This window comes from Nelumbo nucifera, chromosome 1 (genome assembly GCF_055504915.1).
Source record: "Nelumbo nucifera cultivar China Antique chromosome 1, China Antique-T2T, whole genome shotgun sequence".
Classification (NCBI taxonomy): domain Eukaryota; kingdom Viridiplantae; phylum Streptophyta; class Magnoliopsida; order Proteales; family Nelumbonaceae; genus Nelumbo; species Nelumbo nucifera.
Window position 1 is genome coordinate 110,488,057 of NC_142649.1, and position 27,817 is coordinate 110,515,873.

Below are 27,817 nucleotides of genomic sequence, written 5' to 3' on the forward strand. Positions count from 1 at the left end.
TGGGCCGGTTGAACCCAAAGCCACCTTGACCCAATCCAATCGACCCAGCCAATTAATTTGTTAAATCATTAAAAACAAAATTGTAACCGAAACTAGGAACTGGCATGAGGAAAAATGTAACAGAACGAAGCAAAAAGGAAAAGAAAACAATTTGACCGTTAAGAGAGATCTATTCCATATCGTATTGGATTCGATCTTGATCTCATTTACCACGGACTGAAACGATGAAGAGCCGAGGTGAAATCGAAGGAAGATTGGGTCTGGTCTGGATTGTGACAAAATACGAAGGGAACAAGAAAACTGAGGAAGTACAGTCAAGGCAGCAGCAAATATTTGTTGCAACGAGCAACGGTTTTGGTCTTGAAGGCTTGAAGGAAAGGACATTTTGGTGTCTTAGAGCAGAAGAGAGGAAAAGATGGCGAAAGCTGCATCAGAAGTTGAAGAACTGCCGAAGGCTATCGTGCGCAGAGTTGTGAAGGATAAACTCACTGGTCCGTCCAATCAAGACGAAATCAATGCCACAAAGATGCTTTCCTCGCTTTCCGAGAGCGCCAGGATCTTCGTTCATTGCGACGTAAGACTTGCTTCCAAATCTTTTTCCGCCCTCCCTCTTTCTCTGTGTTTTTTTGGAGCTGGGATTCCAATTAAAATCAACGCTCGTCAAATAATATTACGTCGGGGAAATTGCCTTGTCTTGAATCTTTTTTAGGGTTTCCTGAATTAGCGGCATTTCTTTTCTGTCAACTTTCAATTGTATCTTTATTTCAGATGATTAGGAGCAGATTTCGTTATTGTGGATGGATTATGACCGTTATTTGGGAAATCATTTTGGTGTCTTAGAGGAGAAGAGAGGAAAAGAGCTGTCGAAGGCTATCGTGCGCAGAGTTGCGAAGGATAAACTCGCTCGTTCGTCCGATCAAGACGAAATCAATGTCCACAAAGATGCTCTCCTTGATTTGTCCGAGAGCTCCAGGATCTTCGTTCACTACCTCTCTGCTATGTAAGACTTACTTTCAAATCTTTTTCCGCCCTCCCTCTTTCTCTGTTTTTTTTTTATTTTATTTTATTTTATTTATTTTTGGGGCTGGAATTCCAATTAAAATCAACGCTTGTCAAATAATATTTGGTCGGGGAAATTGTCAAATAATCTTTTTCAGGGTTTCCTGAATTAGCTTTTACTTCGGGCTGCATTTCTTTTGTGTTAATTTTTAATAGTATCTTTATTTCAGATGATTAGGAGCAGATTTCGTTATTGTGGATGGATTATGACTGTTATTTGGGAAATCAGTAGCATAGTGTCACGGGGCTAACCGGCGAGGCCCCGTGACATTGTTGATTTCAGAACTTGAAGATCTTATAAGTGTGACCCATAAATGCTCTTGGACATATCCATAATATGTCTGGCAATGCTATTTGCGTACGAAAATGTGGAGACTTGAAGCCATTCTTTCTTCTTATACATTTTCCTTTCATTTATTTTTCCTTTTGCAGCTTTTCATATTGTTAAATTAGTTAGTTCTTGATATTTAACTGATTTCCCCTCTTTAGTTTGCAACAATGCTAACTTCCCTTGAATAATGTTCCCTTGCAGCGTAAATTAGATATGTAAAGAATCAAAGTGACAAACAATCAATGCTGATGATGTTTTCTAAACCCTTGAAGAAATTGAATTTCCTGAGTTCTTTCCCTGCAAGCCTCTTTAGATGGTTTGTCAATTTCTTTATCCTGACCATTCTTTTGGTTTATGCCATGTCCTTCTTGATTTTTATCATTTTTAAACTGTATATTATATGACTTGTATTTTCTAAACAAATAAATTCCTTTATTTTTACTTTCCAATGTAGTACACTAAAACCATGCTTAAGCAAATTTACTAACTGCTTTTTTTAAAAAATTTAAAAAGTGAAACAACGTGCAAATTAGTTATGTAGCAATTATTTCTTTTTAGTATACCACTTGTTTCTTAACTTCATTGCAAGCAACATGACAAGACTTGAACTCCTTGAAGAAATAGCTTTCTCAAGAATAGACCAAGAGATCCAGTTTTAACTTTTAAATACTGCAATTTAAAGTCACAGTGCTATCATATTCAAGTTCTGTTACAAGGTGACAAAATGTAGGAAGAGATTGGGTGAGTAAAATATTGTAGTGAATTTTAAGTCTATGCACTTTCATACACATCATGCTATACTGTATGGTCAAACAAATATAGTAAAAGTTGTTAGTTCTTACTAGTGTCATCAATGCAGTGAGGCGACAACATGTATTTTTAGCCAAGGTTCTAAATATTGATATAGCCAGATATGCTAGATGGGGCATATCCATCTTTACCCTGAGATGCTTTATATTTTATTTTGTTTTTTTATTTTTCAAACCTGTTCAGGGGGTTCGGTATAAGGCCTGTCTACCCCCTGAAATAGGTCAAACCCAAAACACTTGGTATTTTACATATCAATGGGTCACAAATACAATATGTATCAACCAATGTGGGCTGATATGCTGGGAAAAATTTGATCCTTGCTTTTGGCCTCTCTAGGCGATATAGTGATTTGTTACTTTGTTGGTGTCCAAAGACTTACAATTACAAATATTTGTATTCAATTTTAAAATCTTGATGCAACTTCATATTTAAGTTTATATAGAGGTTTGGTAGGTTGAAGATGTAGAGGGATGATTAGATGGATTGTATATACCTATAGAATGGAGCTTTTTGGGCAAGTGCTTGATTAGAGGAGTTGGTTTTTTAGGGGTGATTCATGATAGTAGAGGAAGGTGTGTGCTGCTTGTACCAGGACCAGGTCTCAGCATAGAGCTAACATTTTTGAGGCACTCAATGAAGGTCTTGACTGGAATCTAAGGTGTACAAACCTACAAAAAAAGAGGGACGTACAGCCAGAATAGTAGGGGAAGTATCTCAGTTTTCACCCTTAGAGTGACATTTTGTTTCATAAAAGCGTTTTCAAGGCCTGGTTCCTAAACTATTAGAGAAGCAGATTAACAAACTGTTAGGCCAATTCTTTATCACAAATGTGCTGGAATATGATTCTAGGGGATTTTGCTGTACATCTACTAAACACCTTTCCGCCAAGAATATTATTTGTTATTGAAGTTTCTGCGACTCAAAACTAATTGAGTGGTTACGCATGCTCTATTTAGTAGGCTTTTGCTTGTTATGGTAATGTATCAGAACCTATGTTGAAGTGTTTATTGTTTTTTACAATTTTAATGAATTACATATGCATTTGAAGCTTACTTTATTTTATTAACAGATAAGAAGGAAATCATCTCCAGTTCTGGGAGATGCAAAATCTTCAGTTGATGTGATTTTCTTCACCGTGATCTCATTGGGCTTTATTTCTGTTGCGTCATGCATTGAAGATGCTGCTCGAGCTATTATCTTTGCTTTAATGGACAAAAGTGATTCAGAACTGGGCGAGCCACTTACTCTGTTTCTATTTAGGCCTTGGCTTCCTATACCTTTGAAAACAGGTAAATGAATTTAATCCTTGGTTTCCTTTTTTAATTTTATGTTGTCCTTGGTTTCCTTTGATATAGGAAAGTTTAGAGGCACCAACTGTGGTATCCATGTACAATGAAGAAATCAGGAAATATTTTGAAGTGACCCTTCTTTCTTGGGCCTATGCTAGAACTAGGGAAAGTACTTAATATCTTGTTGACCGGGGTGAGACTCATCAAGGTCTTGTTGTTCTTCTTCTTGCATTGGTTGAAAGTTTTGAAGAATTGGCTCTTGGGACAGAGATAGGTGAAAGAATGGTAGGATCCATCTAATGGACGCCAATAAGGTTGCGGAATGGGTGGGCGAATTTCAAAATTTTTCCTACCTTCTTTCAACTGGGAATTATATTCCCTAAATTTAGAATACTATATTCAATGATCCTACTTGAACCATAATCGAACCAGATCTGAACCAAAAGGCAAAATGGAGGAATATACCTGATTCGGAGAAGCAGTATCTCCCAAAGAAGAAACCAAGATCCGCTCCTGCTGAAGATGACATAGCTGTGGATGGAACGGAACCAGCAGGGTGCGTCCTACACATTGGATCTTTCGCAAGAATCCTCTGGAAACTCTGAACACTGAATCTTTCTCAGTCTTTTTCGCAAAACTAATGTCAAGAACTGATTTCTTGACTCCCTATTGCTGCAAAGATCAAATCTTGCAAGAGGGAATGGCGGCGGCTAGAGGAGAACTCCTAGGACGAAGATGGCTGAACTGCTTCTCTTCTCTCTAGAGTCTGTATGAGATCTAATCTCTATTTGCAGGATAATTTCTTGCACCACAAACCCTTGATTCAAAATCTGATGATGTTTCTCTTGGGTTTCTCCTCCTTTTTCTCTTGATTAAGAAACCTCCTAACTAGGAGTTATTCCAATCTAATTCAGTATTTGGATAGGGGATTATCGTAACCCTATCTGCAGATTAAGTTAGCTTACTCCTGATCTTATCAGGAGGTTACAAGATTCAAATCTAATTTGAATTTGGTCTCCTGGAGTGGATAAGGTTAAAAGCCCAATCCTTTTACTAACATTAATCTCAGATTCGCCCTATAGATGGGTGATCATATCAGCCCAGCTCGAAATGGGATTTTGGCCCATTAAGTGTTCAGTGTTTAATTAGTTTCCAATCTGTTGCCCAGTTGGACTTCTTTGTATGGTGTGGGACCCAAACAATGATCTACACACCAGCCACATGGGTTCGGCCCAGCCTTTATTATAAGGCCTACCGAATTCATTGAAAAACTCAGTGAACCCCTAGGTCCATCACATGGACCCTATGGGCCCAACACTTACATTAAGTGGTCCCTGGGCCAAGCCATCTTATAATACCCAGGGACTGTGGTACAAGGCCCAGCCGAATTCACTGAAAAACTCAGTGAACCCCTGGGTCCATCACATGGACCCTATGGGCCCAACACTTATATTAAGTGGTCCCTGGGCCAAGCCATCTTATAATACCCAGGGACTGTGGGCAGGTGCAAGATGAACCCATCAGGTATTATCCTAAATGGTCTTACACTTAACCTCTCAGCCCTTAATGATCAAGCACTGCCCGACAAAAGATGACCTCTCCCTCGGCTGCAAGGAACAGTGCCGCACTCTTCACTCACATGGATCCCGGGAATTAAAACCATTTGCAAACATTTCGAAACCGTACATATACATACATATATATATATATATTAATTTTGCAAAACAAAATTCCAACGAGTTTGGTTTCCATCAGAGAGTGCATTCCCGATCATTACCCTTGTCCGACAAAGGGGCTGATCCTATCACTATGATCACCTACTCGGATCAATTCTCAGACTGTCCCAACATACCTAGGTTTTGATCCCCATCTAAGGATCTCACTGATTGGCATATCAAAGATAGCCCGATCTGACACCTAGTGAAGTGTCATAATCGAGTCTAGGGGTCAGGTGTAACTTTTCAGTTTTATCCATCTATCTCCAAGGTCCAGGGCAATATTGAAAATCTGGTCCGGTTCAAGGATTCGAGTAATCCCATACTGCATGTGCCTTGAGTCTTACCCTGGTGGCCGAGACAGGCCATCCCAACACTTGGTGGCACACCAGTATCAGCCTTGGTAGGATAAATCTCCTTAGACTTATCCAATGGCTATGAACATTTAAAACTAACACGAGTCTCTATAAGTGTCCAGTTTTAGGGTCTTACACAGAATTGTACCAAACAACGTTAAATCAAACATGCACTTTATTTATTTCCACTAAATAACAAAAGTACTGAAGGGATGAGAGATTCATCCTATGGACGCCCAAAGATTGCGGAATAAGGGGCGAATTTCAAAAATTTTATCTCTCCCTTCAACTGGGAATCGTATTCCCTTTTTAGAAAATCATATTTTCAAGGATCAATCTTGAACCATAAACTAAACCAGATCTGAACCAAAAAAAATGGGAGAGGAATATACCTGATACAGAGATGTAATATCTCCCAATGGAGGTGTTCACGCCCAAGGAAGAATCCAAAGACTGCTCCCACTAAAGATGGCGCAGTGCAGGGTGGAGCAGAATCAACAACGTTCTTCAAAAGAACTTGATCCTTCGTAAGGATCAACTAGACGACTTGAGTACAGCTCCAACCAATCTTTTCACAAAAGATTGAAATCAAGATCCAATCTTGATTGCTCCCAAGAACTGGAGAGAATTCGCAGTATGCAGGAAATCTCTCAATCTCTCTTTCTTCAAAGAGAAGAATGCTATGGATGTAGTTGTGTAGTAGGCTGCCGCCCCCTTCCCCTTTTATAATCTCAAAAGGGATCAGTTCCTAATCAGATTAGGAGCTGCTAATTCAAATCATATTTGGGTTAGAAGTCCCTTAGTGATAAGGGATAACCCTTATCTTATCTGTAGATAAGATCAGCTGTCTCATAATCTAATTAGGAGGTTTCCAGATCTAAATCCCATTTAGATCTTGGACTCTCTGAGTGGATAGGGTCTAAGCCCAATCCTTTCAGCTGACCCTCTTTAGAATTCGCCCCCTTTAAATGACTAATCAAATCAGCCCAGTTCGAAATGGGCTTAAGGCCCATTAAGGTCATGTACTCAAAAGGCTTCCAAATTGCTGCCCAGTTGGGCTTCCTTGTATGGCGTGGGACCCAAGCATTGATCTACACATCAGCCACATGGGTTCAGCCAAGCCTTTGTTACAAGGCCTGGCCGAATGCACTGCTGAAGACAGTATACCCCCTGAAACCCATCAAATAAGTTCTATGGGCTCAACACTTACACTAAGTGGTCCTTGGGCCAAACCACCTTGTAACACCCAGGGATTGTGGGCAGATGCAAGATTAGCCCATCAGGCATTATCCTCAATGGTCTTACACTTAACCTCTCAGCCCATAATGATCATACACTGTCCGACAAGAGATGACCTTTCCCTCGGCTGCAAGGAACAGTGTTGCACTCTCCACTTATATGGATCCCGGGAATTAAAACCTTCTTGCAAACAATTTAGAAACCATACATATATACTTTTATATCTTATATAAAATATATTTTGCAAAACAAATCTCAACGGTTGAAATCGGCTGCCGGCAGTCTTGGTTTCCATCAGTGAGAGTGCATCCCCGATCATTACCTTTATCCGACAAAGGGGCTGATCCTGTCACTATGATCACCCACTCAGATGAATTCTCGGACTGTCCCAACATACCCAGGTTTTGAGCCCCGCTAAGGATCTCACTGATTGGTACATCAAAGACAGCCCAATCCGACACCTAGTGCAGTATCATAATCGAGTCTAGGGGTCGGGTGTAACTTTCCAGTTTTGCCCATCAATCTCCAAGGTCCAGGGCAATACTGGAAATCTGGTCCAGTTCATAGGTTCAATGAATCCTACACTGTATGTGCCTAAGGTCTCACCCTGGCAGTTGAGACAAGCCACCCCAACCGACTTGGTGGCACTACAGTGTCAGCCTTGTCAGGATAGGTCTCCCCAGACCGATCCATTGGCTGTGAACATTGTAAACTAACACGAGTCTCATTAAGTGTCCACTTTAAGGGTATTACACAGAAACATACCAAGGGAACATGAATCAAATATGTGTCTTTATTCATTTACAATAAACTCATAAAGTACATCATTCTGATTGAAGCTACGGGCATATAAAACTGTCTAACAGCTCCCATTTGCACTTAGGTCCAATCAGGTATTAGCCGGAGTCCCATGCTTTCCACGTGTTTCTCAAACACTTTCTGTGATAGTGGCTTTCTCAATGGGTCTACTACATTTTCCGCTGACGCTACCTTCTGAATCAGGACGTCCCCTCTACCTTCGAGTGGGCTCGTGGCTCCTTAGCCTGAGCAATGGCTCCATTGTTGTCACACAACAATGGGATGGGTGATGTGCTGGACGGAACAACTCCCAACTCGTGAACGAACTTCTTCATCCACACAGCTTCTTTGGCAACCTCACTTGCGGCAATGTATTCGGCATCGGTCGTGGAGTCTGCAGTGGACCCCTGTTTGCTGCTTTTCTAGCAAACAACACACAATCCAATCGTGAAAACATATCCAGATGTAGACTTTCTATCATCTGGGTCTGACTGGAAATCGGCATCTGTAAACCCCTGGATCTGTAGTGAGCTACCGTCGAACACCAGACAAAACTCTTTTGTCCTTCGAAGGCACTTAAGTATGTTTTTCACAGCAGTCTAATGCTCCTGCCCTGGGTTGGCCTGAAATCTACTTACTACACTCACTGCCTGAGCTATGTCAGGACGAGTGCACAGCATGGCATACATGATGCTCCCTACGGCTAAGGCATAAGGAACGTCTTTCATGCCATCAATCTCCTCAGAAGTCTTGGGAGACATCTTCTTGGAGAGAGTGACTCCGTGCCTGAAAGGAACATTTCCTTTCTTGGAGTTTTCCATGCTGTATCTTTTGACTATTTTGTCAATGTAAGCAGATTGGGATAATCCTATTATCTGCTTCGATCTATCTCTATAGAGTCGAAGACCCAGTATATAGGAGGCTTCTCCAAGATCTTTCATGGAGAATTGCTACGAAAGCCATACTTTCACCGTAGTTAACATTCCCACATCATTCCCAATGAGTAGAATGTCATCTACATACAGAACCAAGAAGGTAACCTTATCCCCATTGTACTTCCTGTAGACACAGGGTTCATCCGGATTTGACAGCAGAGTTAAAACGGATGTTCAAACTTCTAGAAGCTTGCTTAAGCCCATAAATGGATCTGTTAAGTTTACATACCATGTTTTCCTGACCTGCAGCAATGAAGCCTTGCGGCTGCTGCATATACTATCTTCAGTAAGATCTCCATTCAGGAATGCAGTTTTGACATCCATCTGCCAAATCTCATAATCATGGTATGCTGCTACAGCTAGCAGGATCCTAATGGATTTAAGCATGGCCACAGGCGAAAAGGTTTCCTCATAATCGATGCCCTCTTTCTGAGTGTACCATTTTGCCACGAGACGAACCTTGAAGGTCTCAACTTTACCATCGGGGCCCTTCTTCCTCTTGTAAATCCATTTGCAACCGATTGCCTTTACCCCGGAGGGCGGATCTACTAGAGTCCGGACTCCATTGGTCTCCATTGAGTCCATCTCTGCCCTCATGGCCTCCACCCACTTCTGAGAATCTATGTCCAACATAGCTTCCGCGTAAATCACGGGATCCTCCTCACTAGTCAAGGTTTCCACCAGGTAACTATCCTGGTCATAACCATAACGGACTGGTGGCCTGGATGCCCGAGTGGATCTCCTAAGTTGGTTACTACCTGGAACTTGTGGGACATCTCCCACTGCTCCTGAGCTCTCCTCATCAAGAACAATTTCCTGACGATGGGTGTCTAGGATATAGTCGGTTTTCAAGAATTGTGCGTTTCGACTGCAGAACACTTTCTGCTCACTTGGGTCATAGAAAAGGTAACCTACAGAGCCTTTTGGGTAGCCTACAAATAGGCAACGGCTGGTCTTGGATTCCAACTTGTCTGCACTCGTTCTTTTAACGTGTGCTGGACAACCCCAAATCTTCAAGTGTCTGACACTTGGTTTCTTTCCGGTCCAAAGTTCATATGGAGTATTCGGAACCGATTTGGTTGGAACCCGATTCAGCACGTATATCGGAGTCTCTAATGCGTAACCCCAAAAGAATGTGGGTAACTCTGAGTGTATGAGAAGTGACTGGACCATATCTAATAAGGTCCTATTCCTCCTCTCTGAAACACCGTTAAGTTGTGGTGTAGCAGGAGGAGCCAATTGTGATACTATCCCATTTTGCCTTAAGTAGTCCCTGAATTCGTCAGAGAGATATTCGCCACCTCGATCTGATCGAAGGACTTTAATTGCTCTCCCTAACTGTTTCTCGACCTCTTGTCTAAACTCTTTGAACTTTTCAAAGGATTCAGACTTGTGTCTCATTAGATACACGTAACCATATCGTGAACAATCATCTGTGAAGGTGATGAAATACACGTGTTGATTTCGTGTCCTAACACTCAGGGGACCACATACATCAGTATGTATTAGGTCAAGTGTGCCTGTACATCTCTCAGGCTTACCGAAAATGGCCGTTTCGTCATCTTTCCTTGTAGGCAAGGTTCACAGGTGGGAAGATCTTCTATAGCTAGAAAATCCAAAGGACCATCCTTTACCAACCTTGTGATTCGGTCAACACCGATGTGGCCAAGTCGGTAATGCCACAGACACGTGGGATTAACTGTATCACGGGCTCTCTTCTTGGGGTTTTCAACTGACGTAGTTTCGGTTATGTTAGTTTCTAGAGAAGGATGTAGAACATAGAGACCGTTCTCCAGTTCCCCGTATGCGATGAATCTGTTGTTTCTTTTAATAGTAATCGTATTACTTAAGAAGACGGAATAACCATCTGCACACAGTTTTGAGATAGAAATCAAATTTCTTCTTAAATTTTGTACATAAAGACAATCTTTTAGTACAATTTTTCCTTCTCTAAAATATAATTCGACGGTTTCTATGGCCGCGGCTGCGACAGTTGCAGTAGTCCCCAAGTAGAGTGTGACTTCTCCTTCACTCAGCCTTCTGCTTACCTTGAACCCCTGCAGTGAGTTACACGCATGAGTTGAAGCCCCAGAGTCAATACACTAGGACGCAGAAGCTACCAATAAATTGGTTTCTATAACACAAGTTTCGAAGTTACCTTTCTTGGATTCCAAGTAGGCAGGACAATTCCTTTTCCAGTGGCCGATCTTTTTGCAGAAGTGACAGGCATCCGATGCTGTCTTTCTTCTGCTTCTTACTTTTAGTGGCTTTCTTCTGAGGCTTCTTTGCCTTCCTCTTTCTCTTACCTGTCTTGCCAGTTTCAACAAGCATGGCTACAGGCTCATCCTTTTTAATCAGTTCTTCAGCTCTTTGCAACATATTGCTGAGCTCTTGTAAGCTGACATTCACCTTGTTCATGTTATAGTTCATGATGAACGGATTAAAGGAAGGAGGCAAAGAGTTAAGCATAGCATCTATCTGGGTTGCAAGGTCCAGCCCGGATCCAAGAGCCTTCAATTCATTGATGTATCCCATCATCCGAAGACAATGGTCGTGAACTTGTTGTCCCTTGGACATTTGTGTGGTCATGAACTGTTTCAAGACCTTTTGTCGAGTAGAACGATTCTGCTCTTCATACATCGTCTTGAGACTGTCCAATATGTCCTTGGCAAGTTCGATCTGATCGAACTGCCTCTGTATCGGATTGTCCAGCGAGGCAATGATGTAACACCGGGCAAGGGAGTTTTTCTCCTCCCATTCTTGATAGTCTCTCATTCGGGCCTTAGAAGCCCTATCTCCCAGACGCTCCGGGGCAGGATTCTTTGCCACTTTATCAAGTTTTTCAGAAGCAAGGACCAGCATAAGGTTTCTATACCAGTCAACATAGTTTGGGCCCTTCAACTTGTTGTCATCAAGTAGCTTTGCAAAAGATCCGTTTGCCATTTTCAGATGAAAGAGCAAACATCAGTCCACGACCTAATTTGATTCATGTTTATTTCATAGATATGGATTTTAATCTACGATCCATTTCCATTTATTCGTCTCTGAGATTTCCCTCATTTCTCAGTGACGGAGACTACGGGTTGTCTCTGGAAATGTGGGAAATCACATAGGGCGCATGAGGCCAACTGTTTCAGCAGCATAACCCCACCACCTTTCTGTGAAGGATCATATCCACTCATCATATGAGTTTTCCCTTTGGCCTCTGTCAGACAAGGTTCAGAGCCATTTTCAGGTAAACCTTTCTGTCCAGTGAGTGCTTACCCATCATATTCGTGAACGCCAAGGTACCGTGAGAGAGTTCCCATTTTCTGGTGAAGCCCCTCCCACATCGGTCTATGACGCCCCTATCATCTTATGAAACACTTAGACAAGCCCAACAGCAAATGGATAGCCCATTTTCTGGTGCGTTTCCTCATTACTGAGGGACCCATCCTTGTGCTAATGATGGAAGGCCTTTAGAGAGTTCATCATATGAATTTCCCTATCACATGCACTCATATCATCTGGAGGGAACTGATAATTACGCCCTAGTTTTATCTTTAGGTCAAACCAAAGTGGCTCCCACTAACTTTCATAAAGCCAGATTTTGGTGGGCCTAAATCAGCTAGGGTTCCGCACGAGACCTCATGATGAGGTGTGGGGCCCACCATTGAGGGAGGTCATCCAATGTCCAAAAGGGACACCATGGCAATGATGTGCATTCAGCCATGGTGTGCGAAAGAGCCACTATCGATTGAGCATGGGCCAAGTACTTATGGCCCATGTACGTAGCACATCACACATCCATACATCACATGCAGGCATAAATTGATCCAATCAATTAATTATCTGTAAAGCCCATTTGAAGCCCATTTTAAATCCATAATATTAACCATTAACATTATCTAGGTATATGGGCCGAACGGTTCAACCCATATAGCTTTAAGGGTTAAGTGGGCTTTTAGCAGTTTTAACTGTTAAAACTGGGCCTTTATAGGTTGGGCCGAACCATTCAATTAAATATCAATCCTTAGGCCCATTAGTGGGAAAATTAGGGCTGACTTTCAGCCTTGATTAAACCCTAGATTTGGTCCAAACAGTTTGAACCAATCTTGATTCGAATGGGTCTAGGGTTTGATTTTTAATTAAATCTTTAATTCAAGAAAATAATCTGAAATTAATTACTGATAAAAGAAAAACAACAATCAGTAAATCAGGGCTGTTCGCACAATCCATCCTGCAAAACAAAGGTTAGATCACAGAATGCAGTTTCACAAACTGCAAATCGCAGATAGCGATTCTCCCATCTGCGAAATCTTCTTCTCTGCGATTTCTCCCTTTCTGCGCCGCCATCTTCGATCCAAAATAAAATAAAATAGAAATCCTATTTCTATTAATTATTACATCAGATCGAATGCCTATACATTGAGTCTAAAAATAAAAAAAATTATTTACAGACCAAATGTAATAGATAAATTAGGAAACTGCAAATCTTGCAGGTTCCCTGCGCAAACCAAGATTTCGATCTCCTCTTGTACGAACAGCCCATAAATCAAGAAAATCATAAAGAACAATTCTAAATAATAATCAGATTTATATAAAATTAATTTCAGATTATTTGCCCATTAATTTTGGGAACAAAATTTCCCAAAATCCATATCTGCGCAAATCGGGTAGAACACCTTCTGCCCATTTGCGCAGGTTCAGATCTGAAACAAACTGGTTCAAGATTTGAACCATGGCTCTGATACCACTGAAAGGATGAGAGATTCATCCTATGGACGCCCAAAGATTGCGGAATAAGGGGCGAATTTCAAAAATTTTATCTCTCCCTTCAATTGGGAATCGTATTCCCTATTTAGAAAATCATATTTTCAAGGATCAATCTTGAACCATAAACTAAACCAGATCTGAACCAAAAAAAATGGGAGAGGAATATACCTGATACAGAGATGTAATATCTCCCAATGGAGGTGTTCACGCCCAAGGAAGAATCCAAAGACTGTTCCCACTGAAGATGGCGCAGTGTAGTGTGGAGCAGAATCAGCAACGTTCTTCAAAAGAACTTGATCCTTCGTAAGGATCAACTGGACGACTTGAGTACAGCTCCAACCAATCTTTTCACAAAAGATTGAAATTAAGATCCAATCTTGATTGCTCCCAAGAACTGGAGATCGAACTGAAGGAATGGCAAAAGCAGGAAGGTGGTGGCAGGAGAGAATTCGCAGTATGCAGGAAATCTCTCAATCTCTCTTTCTTCAAAGAGAAGAATGCTATGGATGCAGTTGTGTAGTAGGCTGCCGCCCCCTTCCCCTTTTATAATCTCAAAAGGGATCAGTTCCTAATCAGATTGGGAGCTGCTAATCCAAATCATATTTGGGTTAGAAGTCCCTTAGTGATAAGGGATAACCCTTATCTTATCTGCAGATAAGATCAGCTGTCTCCTAATCTAATTAGGAGGTTTCCAGATCTAAATCCCATTTAGATCTTGGACTCTCTGAGTGGATAGGGTCTAAGCCCAATCCTTTCAGCTGACCCTCTTTAGAATTCACCCCCTTTAAATGACTGATCAAATCAGCCCAGTTCGAAATGGGCTTAAGGCCCATTAAGGTCATGTACTCAAAAGGCTTCCAAATTGCTGCCCAATTGGGCTTCCTTGTATGGCGTGGGACCCAAGCATTGATCTATACATCAGCCACATGGGTTCAGCCCAGCCTTTGTTACAAGGCCTGGCCGAATGCACTGCTGAAGACAGTGTACCCCCTGAAACCCATCAAATGAGCTCTATGGGCCCAACACTTACACTAAGTGGTCCCTGGGCCAAGCCACCTTGTAACACCCAGGGACTGTGGGCAGATGCAAGATTAGCCCATCAGGCATTATCCTCAATGGTCTTACACTTAACCTCTCAGCCCATAATGATCATACAGTGTCCGACAAGAGAGGACCTCTCCCTCGGCTGCAAGGAACAGTGTTGCACTCTCCACTTATATGGATCCCGGGAATTAAAACCTTCTTGCAAACAATTTAGAAACCATACATATATACTTTTATATCTTATATAAAATATATTTTGCAAAACAAATCTCAACGGTTGAAATCGGCTGCCGGCAGTCTTGGTTTCCATCAGTGAGAGTGCAACATACTTATATGGATCCCGATCATTACCTTTGTCCGACAAAGGGGCTGATCCTGTCACTATGATCACCCACTCAGATGAATTCTCGGACTGTCCCAACATACCCAGGTTTTGACCCCCGCTAAGGATCTCACTGATTGGTACATCAAAGACAGCCCAATCCGACACCTAGTGCAGTATCATAATCGAGTCTAGGGGTCGGGTGTAACTTTCCAGTTTTGCCCATCAATCTCCAAGGTCCAGGGCAATACTAGAAATCTGGTCCAGTTCATAGGTTCAATGAATCCTACACTGTATGTGCCTAGGGTCTCACCCTGGCAGCTGAGACAAGCCACCCCAACCGACTTGGTGGCACTACAGTGTCAGCCTTGTCAGGATAGGTCTCCCCAGACCGACCCACTGGCTGTGAACATTCTAAACTAACACGAGTCTCATTAAGTGTCCAGTTTAAGGGTATTACACAGAAACATACCAAGGGAACATGAATCAAATATGTATCTTTATTCATTTACAATAAACTCATAAAGTACATCATTCTGATTGAAGCTAAGGACATATAAAACTGTCTAACAAGTACATCAAATTGGATTGAAGCTAAGGGCATACAAAACTGTCTAACAATTGGATCATTAGAACATTTATTACATTATGAAGAGCAGAACATCTGGAGGGCAGTTCCTTTAGTTCTTGGTCTCCTTTGCATTTGCAATTTGAAGGTAAGCTATATGTGATATATACAAGTATGTTGAATCCTCATAGCATTCAACAGAGTTTGTAAGAGGGCTTTGGACGGAGATTTATTAGGTTGGTTTGGTTAGCATTGCATAGTTTCCAAGAAAACTTTATAAAACAGAGCATAGTTGGGGTCAAATTTTAGTCACACCTCCTACTGATTACTAAACAGATTTTGAAGTACATACACCTTCCAATTGATTTAGGGACCGTTTGGTTTGCAGCCGTAAATGGAATTAGAATCGAAATCCTCCGGAATTGGAATCAGAATGGTCAATTCCTATAGTTTGTTTGGTTCATACAGGAATGGGAATGGAAATTTAAATCAACAGGAAAGGGATTTCATTCCCAAGGGAGGGAGGGGAGGGAACGACCATTACTTCAAATGGGGGGGGGGGGAATTCCATTCCAGTGCGCGCATGAAATGGTAATTGACAATGTTATGAGACTACTTTCCTTTTGAACGTCCCCATGTAAAATTTTCCATGAGATGTTTTGGTTATTTATTTCTATTGCAGAACATAATGGTTCGTTGTTTCCAATGATTGTTTTGGGTACTAGTTTCTTCTTTTATTTATTGATTGTGGCTCCTTGGTGGAAATTTGATCTATATGCTTTCTTCGTTTTATTTTAGTACAATTTCTACTTAGAAATGAGTCTGTATGCATCAGATAAATAATCTCAATGAAAGGGTTTACTAATGGTATGCATTTGAATGAGTACAAAATGGAAGCAATACCTAGGGAGAGTGGAGTTTTCTTCTAATGTGTGGTTTGCTGTTGTAGAGAAGTTATTGCCAACAAAGGAACAATTTTAAATAGTCAAAGTCTGCATTCTTTTTCTTTTGTTCTCTTTTCCTCCGTCCTTCCCTCTCTCTGTCCTTCATCCCAAACACATCTAAGCTAATCCAACCTTGTTTATATGTTTGTTTAATGGGGAAACATATTCTAAATGTTCCATTTCTTTTTTCTTTTGTCAATGCTTTCGTGAATGCCGATTCCAGCCATGTAATAGTCTAATCTTGTGGCGGTGTTTATTTTTAAGAATTCTGTTTGCACATGCTTAGTGGATTTCCTCTTCCATCATTTTGTCGGCTATGTCAATGATTGTTCCTTCCGAAGCTTCAAATGGTTGTTGCTTCGGAAGTTTGCTACTCAAGATAGGGCTTCCAATGGGTTGGATTTTCGTAGAACCAGCCTCGAATCAATTATTATTACTATGGACAAATTCATAGACCCGGAACTGAAAACTAGAAGTATTTATTTAAAGAATAAATTAAAATTTGAATTTCGATAATATAACCTTAATAAAATTTACAGAAAATGATTATTATTGATATATTAATATATTAAACATCTTTGCCTTAATGGACAGAAGTGATTCAGAACTAGGCGAGCCGCTTACACCGTTTCTGTATAGGCCTTGACTTCCTTTACCTTTGGAAGCAGGTAAGTGAAATTAATCCTTGGTTTCCTTTTCTAATTTTATGTTGTCCTTGGTTTCCTTTGTTTTATAGGAAAGTTTGAAGCAGCAACTGTGGTATCCATGATGTTCAATGAGGGAATCAAGAAATATTTTGATATGACCCTTCTTTCTTGTGCCTATGCTAGAACTAGGGAACGCACTCAAGGTCTTGTATCTTTTTTTGGTCACACCTATAGATTACTTTTAGCATTCAAAGCTGTTGACAATATGTTTTGATACAGGTTTAGAATCTTCTAGGTTATTGGGCCAACATCTTGACATGGGTGAGACTCACCAAGGTCTTGTTGTTCTTGTTATTGCATTGGTTGAAATTTTTGAAGAATTGGGTCTTGGGACGGAGATTGGATCATTAGAACATTTATTACATTATGAAGAGCAGAACACCTGGAGGGTAGTTTCTTTAGTTCTTGGTCTCTTTTGCATTTGCAATCTGAAGGTAAGCCATATGTGATATACAAGTTTGTTGAGTCCTCTTAGCATTCAACTGAACTGGTAAAAGGGCTTTGGACGGAGTTTTATTAGGTTGGTTTGGTTAGCATTGCATAGTTTCCTAGAAACCTTTATAAAACAAATCATAGTTTTATTCTAATGTGTGGTTTGCTGTTGTAGAGAAGTTGTTGCCAACAAGGGAACATGTTTAAACAACCAAAGTCTGCATTCTTTTTCTTTTGTTTTCTTTCCGTTCTTCCTTCCCTCTCTCTGTCCCTCATCCCAAACACATTTAAGCTAATCCATCCTTGTTTATATGTTTTCTAATGGGGAAACATATGGCAAATGTTCTGTTTCATTTTTTCTTTTGTCAATGCTTTCGTGAATGCCGATTCCAGCCACGTAACTATCTAATCACGTGGCGGTGTTTATTTTTATGAATTATGTTTCCACATGCTTAGTGGATTTCCTCTTCCATCATTTTGTCGGCTAAGTCTATGATTGTTCTTTCCGAAGCTTTAAATGGTTGTTGCTTTGGAAGTTTGTTCCTCAAGATAGGGCTTCCAATGGGTTGGGTTTTGGTAGAACCAGCGTCGAATCGATTACTATGGACAAATTCATAGACCCGGAACTGAAAACTTGAAGTATTTATTTAAAGAATAAATTAAAATTTGAATTTCGATAATATAACCTAAATAAAATTTACAGAAAATGATTATTATTGATATATTAATCAATTAAACATTTTAACTAATATTATCTATCAGAATTGACATTTATAACATAAAATATGGTAAAAGATATTGGAGAATTAAGAAAATCTTGTACATACTTTATAAAACAACTGGTTCCGGATATGAATTGGTTCAGGACAGGAAATACCATGCACCGACCCAATTATTATTTGAGACAAAATCATGGAACCAGAACCGTTATAATTCTAGAATTATAAACGGTTCTGATCTGTTTGTGTTCACCGAGCAAATGCGATCCATTGGCTGCTCTAATTCTAGAATAAGGATCATGGGAAGACAGGAGCTGCAATAAGTCTGGTATTTCTTTTCCTTCTCCACGGGGATTTGCTTTTCTTGGTTGTGACCTTTTCAACGCATTGCCAATGTTGAAACCTTTGCTGTTGTAGGGTATGATTGTATAGTGGGATGTTGATTTTGGACCCAAACAAATCGATAAGTACATTCACAAAATGACAACCATGCCAATGTGTGTGCATTATTAGTAGTTGGCATTGTCAAATGCAGTATAAAGAATGACCGTAGGGCTTGTAAGCCAACATTTTTTTTATATGCCAAAATTTTTTATATGCTAACATTTCCTTATTGTTGTTTCTATTGTCAATTTTTTTTTTGTTTTTTTTGTGTTGTTTTCTTAAATTAATCCTAGACATCTTCAAGCATTGACACTTGTAGGAGGTTATGTCGACACAAATTATTCAAGTATTTGAGTTGGTGTGTAATAGTGGGCCTTGGCGTTGCATATGCAGGAACACATGATTAGAAGGTGAAGTATCTCAGTTTTCACCCGCAGAGTGACATTTTGTTTCATAAAAGCATTTTCAAAGCCTGGTTTCTAAAGTCTTAGAGTAGAAGATTACCAAACTGTTAGACCAATTCTTTATCAAAAATGGGTTGGAATATGGTTCGAGGGGATTTTCTATACATCTGTTAAACACCTTTTGTCGGGAATATTATTTGTTGTTGAAGTTTTTGCGACTCAAAACTAATTGAATGGTTAAGCATGCTCTATTTAGCAGGCTTTTGCCTGTTATGGTAATGTATTAGAACATATGTTGTATATTGTTTATTGTTTTTTAGAATTTTGATGAATTAAATATGCAGTTCAATTTGAAGCTAACTTTATTTTATTAACAGATAAGAAGGAAATCATCTCCAATTTTGGAAGATGCAAAATCTTGAATTGATGTGATTTTCTTCACCACGATCTCATTGGGCTTTATTTCTGTTGCGTCTTGCAGTGAAGATATTACTCGAGCTATTATCTTTGCCTTAATGGACAGAAGTGATTCAGAATTGGGCGAGCCGCTTACACCATTTCTGTATAGGCCTTGGCTTCCTTTACCTTTGGAAGCAGGTAAGTGAAATTAATCCTTGGTTTCCTTTTCTAATTTTATGTTGTCGTTGGTTTCCTTTGTTTAAAGGAAAGTTTGAGGCAACAACTGTGGTATCCATGATGTTCAATGAGGGAATCAAGAAATATTTTGATATAACCCTTCTTTCTTGTGCCTATGCTTGAACTAGGGAACGTACTCAAGGTCTTGTATCTTTTTTTAGTCACACCTATAGATTACTTTTAGTATTCAAAGCAGTTGACAATATGTTTTGATACATGTTTAGAATCTTCTAGGTTCTGGGCCAACATCTTGACATGAGACTCACCATGGTTTGTTGTTCTTGTTATTGCATTGGATTAATTTTTTGATGAATAGCGTCTTGGGACGGAGATTGGATCATTAGAACATTAATTATATTATGAAGAGAAGAACACCTAGAGGGCAGTTCCTTTAGTTTTTGGTCTCCTTTGCATTTGCAATCTGAAGGTAAGCCATATGTGATATACAAGTTTGTTGAATCCTCTTAGCATTCAACTGAACTGGTAAGAGGGCTTTGGACGGAGTTTTATTAGGTTGGTTTGGTTAGCATTGCATAGTTTCCTAGAAACCTTTATAAAACAGAGCATAGTTTTATTCTAATTTGTCGTTTGCTGTTGTGGAGAAGTTGTTTCCAACAAGGGAACAATTTTAAACAGCCAAAGTCTGCATTCTTTTCCTTTTGTTCTCTTTCCCTCCTTCCTTCCCTCTCTCCGTCCCTCGTCCCAAATACATCTAATTTAATCCATCGTTATTTATATGTTTGTCTAATGGGGAAACATATGGCAAATGTTCTGTTTCATTTTTTCTTTTGTCAATGCTTTCGTGAATGCCGATTCCAACCACGTAACTGTCTAATCATGTGGCGGTGTTTAATTTTATGAATTTTGTTTCCACATGCTTAGTGGATTTCCTCTTCCATCATTTTGTCGGCTAAGTCGATGATTGTTCATTCCGAAGCTTCAAATGGTTGTTGCTTTGGAAGTTTGCCTCTCAAGATAGGGCTTCCAATGGGTTGGGTTTTGGTAGAACTAGCCTCGAATCGATTATTATTACTTTGGACAAATTCATAGACCCGGAATTGAAAACAAGAATTATTTATTTAAAGAATAAATTAAAATTTGAATTTCGATAATATAACCTTAATAAAATTTACAAAAAATGATTATTATTGATATATTAATCAATTAAACATTTTAACTAATATTATCTATCAGAATTGACATTTATAACATAAAATATGGTAAAAGATATTGGAGAATTAAGAAAATCTTGTACATACTTTATAAAACAACTGGTTCCGGATATGAATTGGTTCAGGACAGGAAATACCATGCACCGACCCAATTATTATTTGAGACAAAATCATGGAACCAGAACCGTTATAATTCTAGAATTATAAACGGTTCTGATCTGTTTGTGTTCACCGAGCAAATGCGATCCATTGGCTGCTCTAATTCTAGAATAAGGATCATGGGAAGACAGGAGCTGCAATAAGTCTGGTATTTCTTTTCCTTCTCCACGGGGATTTGCTTTTCTTGGTTGTGACCTTTTCAACGCATTGCCAATGTTGAAACCTTTGCTGTTGTAGGGTATGATTGTATAGTGGGATGTTGATTTTGGACCCAAACAAATCGATAAATACTTCCCCAAAATGACAACCATGCCAATGTGTGTGCATTATTAGTAGTTGGCATTGTCAACTGCAGTATAAAGAATGATCGTAGGGCTTGTAAGCCAACATTGTTTTTATATGCCAAAATTTTTTATATTTTAACATTTCCTTATTGTTGTTTCTATTGTCAATTTTCTTTTGTGTTGTTTTCTTAAACTAATCCTAGACATCTTCAAGCATTGACACTTGTAGGAGGTTATGTCGACGCAAATGATTCAAGTATTTGAGTTGTGTGTAATAGTGGGCCTTGGCGTTGCATATGCAGGAACACATGATTAGAAGGTGAAGTATCTCAGTTTTCACCCGTAGAGTGACATTTTGTTTCATAAAAGCATTTTCAAAGCCTGGTTTCTAAAGTCTTAGAGTAGAAGATTACCAAACTGTTAGGCCAATTCTTTATCACAAATGGGTTGGAATATGGTTCGAGGGGATTTTTCTGTACATCTGTTAACCACCTTTTGTCGGGAATATTATTTGTTGTTGAAGTTTTTGCGACTCAAAACTAATTAAATGGTTAAGCATGCTCTATTTAGTAGGCTTTTGCCCGTTATTGTAATGTATCAGAACATATGTTGTATATTGTTTATTGTTTTTTAGAATTTTGATGAATTAAATATGCAGTTCAATTTGAAGCTAACTTTATTTTATTAACAGATAAGAAGGAAATCATCTCCAATTTTGGAAGATGCAAAATCTTGAATTGATGTGATTTTCTTCACCACGATCTCATTGGGCTTTATTTCTGTTGCGTCTTGCAGTGAAGATATTACTCGAGCTATTATCTTTGCCTTAATGGATAGAAGTGATTCAGAACTAGGCGAGCCGCTTACATCGTTTCTGTATAGGCCTTGGCTTCCTTTACCTTTGGAAGCAGGTAAGTGAAATTAATCCTTGGTTTCCTTTTCTAATTTTATTTTGTCGTTGGTTTCCTTTGTTTTAATGGAAAGTTTGAGGCAACAACTGTGGTATCTATGATGTTCAATAAGGGAATCAAGAAATATTTTGATATGACCCTCCTTTCTTGTGCCTATGCTAGAAGTAGGGAACGTACTCAAGGTCTTGTATCTTTTTTTGGTCACACCTATAGATTACTTTTAGTATTCAAAGCAGTTGACAATATGTTTTGATACAGGTTTAGAATCTTCTAGGTTATTGGGCCAACATCTTGACATGAGACTCACCATGGTCTTGTTGTTCTTGTTATTGCATTGGATGAATTTATTGATGAATTGGGTTTTGGGACGGAGATTGGATCATTAGAAAATTAATTACATAATGAAGAGAAAAAATTCCTCAAACTCTGTATGGAGAAAAAATTTTAGATCTTGAATTCCTGAGGCATCATTACCAGTCACTATAATATCATCTATATACACAATGAGGTATACTGCTAGAGGTCCACTTCTCTTCACAAAAAGAGTATGATCGGATTGTGTCTGCACATAACAAAAATTAACAAGTGTTGTTCTAAATCTCTCAAACCATGCTCTAGGGGACTGTTTTAGTCAATAAAGAGATTTCTTCAGCCTGCATACCTTTCCTTTCCTATCAGTTCCATATATCTCAGGAAGAGACATGTAAACCTCCTCATGTAATTCTCCATTCAGAAATGCATTATTCACATCCAATTGATAGAGGGGCCAGTCAAAGTGAGCAACTAAAGATAGAAGAACCCTCACAGATGTCATCTTGGCAACAGGTGCAAAAGCCCATTTTGAGCTGGGCTGATATGATCACCCATCTAAGGGGCAGATTTGAGATTAATGTTAGCAAAAGGATTGGGCCTTTAACCTTATCCAGTCTGGGAGACCATATTCAAATCAGATTTGAATCTGGTAAATCTCCTGATAAGATTAGAAGTAAGCTAATTTAATCTGTAGATAGGATTAAGATAAGTCCCTATCCAAATATTGATTTGGATTGGGATAACTCCTAATTAGGAGGTTTCTTAATCAAGAAGAAAAGAGGAAAAACCCTAAGAGAAAAATATCAGATTTCGAATAGGGGTTTTTGCAAGGATACATCATGCAAATTGAGATCAGATCTCATACAGACTTCAGAGAGAAGGGCAGCAATTCAACCCTCTTCGTCCTAGGAGTTCTCCTCCAACCGCCGCTAATCTTCCTTACAAGATTCGATCTTTGAAGAAAAAGAGATCAATAAATTATTTTTGACATCAGTCTTGTAGAAAAAACTGTAAAAGATTTGGTGCTCAGAGTTTCCAGAGGGTTCTTGAGAAGGATCCAGTGTGTAGGACGCACTCTGCTGGTTCCGTTCCACCTACAGCTGTGTCATCTTCAGCAGGAGCGGATCTTGGTGTCTTCCTTGGGCGTAAACACCAACTTTGGGAGACATTGTTTCTCCGGATCAGGTATAATCCTCATTTTTCTTTTTGGTTCAGATCTGGTTCGATTATGGTTCAAATAGGATCATTGAGTATTGTATTTTAAAAGGGAATATGATTTTCAGTTGGAAGAAGGTAGGAAAATTTTTGAAATTCGCCCACCCATTCTGCAAATTTTTGGTGTCCATTAGATGGATCTTACCATTCTTTCAGTGGTATCAAAGCCACAGGTTCGAATCTTGAACCAAAAGAAAATCAGATCTGAACCTGCGCAGATGGACAGAAGCTGTTCTGCCAAGATTTGCGTAGATTGTTTTCTTTATTTCAAGAAACTGTTTCCTGTTATGGGCGATTGATCTGAAATTAATTTTTTGTTAAATCCAAAATTTATTTAGAACTGTTCTTTATTTATTTTTGATTTAATGGACTGTTCGAACCTGGAGATCGCAGTGCAGATTTGGCGCAGATGGTCTGCGCACCCTTTTTCCTTTTTATTCATTTATTTTATTCAATTCGGTCTGTAAATAATTTTTTTTTTATTTTTCTAGACTGAATGTATAGGATTTGATCAAGAATGTAATAAATTAATAGAAATAGGATTTCTGTTTTTTTATTTTCTTGATTGAAGAAGAAGAAAGAAGAAGGCGCCGCTGATGGAGAATCGCTTTCTGCGATTTGCAGTTTGTGAAACTGCAACCCTAGTGATTAACCTCTGTTTTACAGGTGGTGCGAACAATCCATAGTTGATTTGTGATTGTTGAAAATAAAAAATTATTAATTTCAGATCTTTCATGAATTAATTCTTGAATTGAAAATCAGTTTCGGACCACATGAACAAGCTGAATGTCAGCTTGCAAGAACTCAACAATATGTTGCAAAGAGCTGAAGAACTGATTAGAAAGGATGAACTTGTAGCCATGCTTGTTGAAGGTGGCAAGACAGGCAAGAGAAAGAGGAAGGCAAAGAAGCCTCAGAAGAAAGCCACTAAGAGCAAGAAGCAGAAGAAAGACAAAGCATCGGATGCCTGTCACTTCTGCAAGAAGATCGGCCATTGGAAAAGGAATTGTCCTGCCTACTTGGAATCCAAGAAAGGTAACTTCGAAACTTGTGTTATAGAAACCAATTTGTTGGTAGCTTCTGCGTCCTGGTGTATTGACTCGGGCTTCAACTCTTGCGTATAACTCACTACAGGGGTTCAAGGTAAGCAGAAGGTTGCAGTGTAACTCACTGCAGGGGATCAACCCCTTTGTCGGACAAAGGGTAATGATCGGGTATGCACCCTCTTTGATGGAAACCAAACTGCCGGCAGTTGATTTCAATCGTTGGAATTTTGTTTTGCAAAATTAATATATATATATATATTTATGTATATGTACGGTTTCAAAATGTTTGCAAATGGTTTTAATTCCCGGGATTCATGTGAGTGGAGAATGCGACACTGTTCCTTACAGCTGAGGGAGAGGTTCTCTCTTGTTGGGCAGTGCTTGATCAATATGGGTTGAGAGGTTAAGTGTAAAACTATTTAGGATAATACCTGATGGGCTAATCTTGCACCTGCCCACAATCCCTGGGTTTTTATAAGATGGCTTGGCCCATGGACCACTTAATGTAAGTGTTGCGCCCATAGGGTCCATGTGACGGGCTCAGGGGTTTACTGAGTTTTTCAGTGAATTCGGCTGGGCCTTGTAATAAAGGCTAGGCCGAACCAATGTGGCTGGTGTGTAGATCAATGTTTGGGTCCCATGCCATACAAAGAATCCCAACTGGGCAGCAGATTGGAAACTAGTTAAGTACTGAACACTTAATGTGTTAGAAAGTTTTTGTATGCCGTTAGCTTCAATCTGATTTGATGTACTTTTGTTATTTAGTGGAAATAAATAAAGTGCATGTTTGATTCATGTTGTTTGGTTTAATTCTGTGTAAGACCCTAAAACTGGACACTTATAGAGACTCGTGTAAGTTTTAAATATTCACAGCCGTTGGTTAAGTTTGGGGAGATTTATCCTGCCAAGGTTGATACTGGTGTGCCACCAAATGTTGGAATGGCCCGTCTCAGCCACCAGGGTAAGACCCAAGGCACATGTTGTATGGGATTACTTGAATCCTAGAACCGGACCAGATTTCCAGTATTGTCCTGGACCTTAGAGATAGATGGGCAAAATTGGAATATTACACCTAACCCCTAGACTCGATTATGACATTTCACTAGGTGTCGGATCGGGCTGTCTTTGATATGCCAATCAGTGAGATCTTTAGATGGGGATCAAAACCTCGGTATGTTGGGACAGTCTGAGAATTCATCTGAGTGGGTGATCATAGTGACAGGATCAACCCCTTTGTCGGACAAAGGGTAATGATTGGGAATGCACTCTCTTTGATGGAAACCAAACTGCCGGCAGTTGATTTCAATCGTTGGAATTTTGTTTTGCAAAATTAATATATTTATATATATATATGTACGGTTTTGAATTGTTTGCAAATGGTTTTAATTCCCGGGATCCATGTGAGTGGAGAGTGCGGCACTGTTCCTTGCAGCCGAGGGAGAGGTCCTCTCTTGTCGGGCAGTGCTTGATCATTAAGGGCTGAGAGGTTAAGTGTAAGACCATTTAGGATAGTACCTGATAGGCTAATCTTGCACCTGCCCACAGTCCCTGGGTTTTTATAAGATAGCTTGGCCTAGGGACCACTTAATGTAAGTGTTGGGCCCATAGGGTCCATATGATGGGCTCGGGGGTTTACTGAGTCTTTCAGTGAATTCGGCTCGGCCTTGTATTAAAGGCTAGGCCGAACCCATGTGGCTAGTGTGTAGATGAATGCTTGGGTCCCACGCCATACAAAGAAGCCCAACTGGGCAGCAGATTGGAAACTAGTTAAACACTGAACATGTAATGGGCCAAAAGTCCATTTCGAGCTGGGCTAATATGATCACCTATCTATGGGGTGAATCTGAGATTAATGTTAGTAAAAGGATTGGGCCTTTAACCTTATCCACTCCAGGAGACCAAATTCAAATTAGATTTGAATCTGGTAACCTCTTGATAAGATCAGGAGTAAACTAACTTAATCTGCAGATAGGATTAAGATAATCCCCTATCCAAATACAGATATGCATTGGGATAACTCCTAATTAGGAGGTTTCTTAATCAAGAAGAAAGGAGGAGAAAAACAAGAGGAAATACATCAGAATTCGAACTAGGGTTTTGGTGAAAGAAAACTCCCTGTGAATTGAAATTAGATCTCATTCATACTCCAGAGAGAAGAAAAGCAGTTCAGCCATCTTCGTCCCTGGAGTTCTCCTCCTGCCGCCGCCATTCACTATTGCAAGATTCGATCTTTGCAACAATAGGAAGTCAAGAAATTAGTTCTTGACATCAGTCTTGCAAGAAAAACTAAAGAAGATTCGGTGTTCAGAGTTTCCAGAGGATTCTTGCGAATGATCCAATGTGTAGGACGCACCCTGCTGGTTCCGTTTCATCCACAGCTGTGTCATCTTCAGTAGGAGCGGATTTTGGTTTCTTCTTTGGGTGTGAACACCAACTTTGGGAGATACTGTTTCTCCGGATCAGGTATAATCCTCCCTTTTACCTTGTGGTTCAGATCTGGTTCGATTATGGTTCGAATAAGATGCTTGAATATGGTATTCTAAATTTAGGGAATACGATTCCCAATTGGAGGAAGGTAGGTAATTTTTGAAATTCGGCCACCCATTCCGTAACATTTTTGGCGTCCTTCAGATGCATCCTACCATTCCTTCATAATGGGCCAAAAGCTCATTTCGAGTTGGGCTGATATGATCACCTATCTATGAGGCGGATCTGAGATTAATGTTAGCAAAAGGATTGGGCCCTCTAACCTTATCCACTCTGGGAGACCAAATTCAAATCAGATTTGAATCTGGTAACCTCCTGATAAGATCAGGAGTAAGCTAACTTAATCTGCAGATAGGATTAAGATAATCCCCTATCCAAATACTGATTTGGATTGGGATAACTCCTAATTAGGAGGTTTCTTAATCAAAAAGAAAAGAGGGGAAACCCTAAGAGAAGAAACATATCAGATTTCGAACCAAGGGTTTGAGTGAAAGCAACAAGGCTTCCTGCGAATAGAGATTAGATCTCATTCATACTCCAGAGAGAAGAGAAGCAATTCTTCTGTCTTCGTCCTTGGAGTTCTCCTCCGGCCGCCGCCGCCATTGCTTCTTAAAAGATTCGATCTTTGTAGAAGAAAGAAGTCAAGAAACCAGTTCTTGACATCAGTCTTGCAGAAAAGACTGAAAAAGATTCGGTGTTCAGAATTTTTAGAGGATTCTTGTGAAGGATCCAGTGTGTTGGACGCACTCTGCTGGTTCCGTTCCATCCACAGCTGTGTCATCTT

General features: G+C 39.7%; 1 long non-coding RNA gene across 3 annotated transcripts; it reads left to right on the forward strand.

Annotated features, from left to right (window-relative positions):
- The first annotated feature begins 115 nt into the window (after nucleotides 1-115).
- On the forward strand, nucleotides 116-27,817 carry LOC104591060 (uncharacterized). Of its 3 annotated transcripts, XR_016078857.1 has the most exons (8): nucleotides 116-574; nucleotides 769-1,000; nucleotides 1,592-1,706; nucleotides 3,270-3,489; nucleotides 18,727-18,817; nucleotides 19,293-19,408; nucleotides 21,292-21,381; nucleotides 21,858-27,817. It is a non-coding gene; the product is annotated as an uncharacterized LOC104591060 (long non-coding RNA). The 3 variants fall into 3 exon arrangements; XR_016078860.1 differs by lacking the exon at nucleotides 18,727-18,817; XR_016078859.1 differs by lacking the exon at nucleotides 1,592-1,706.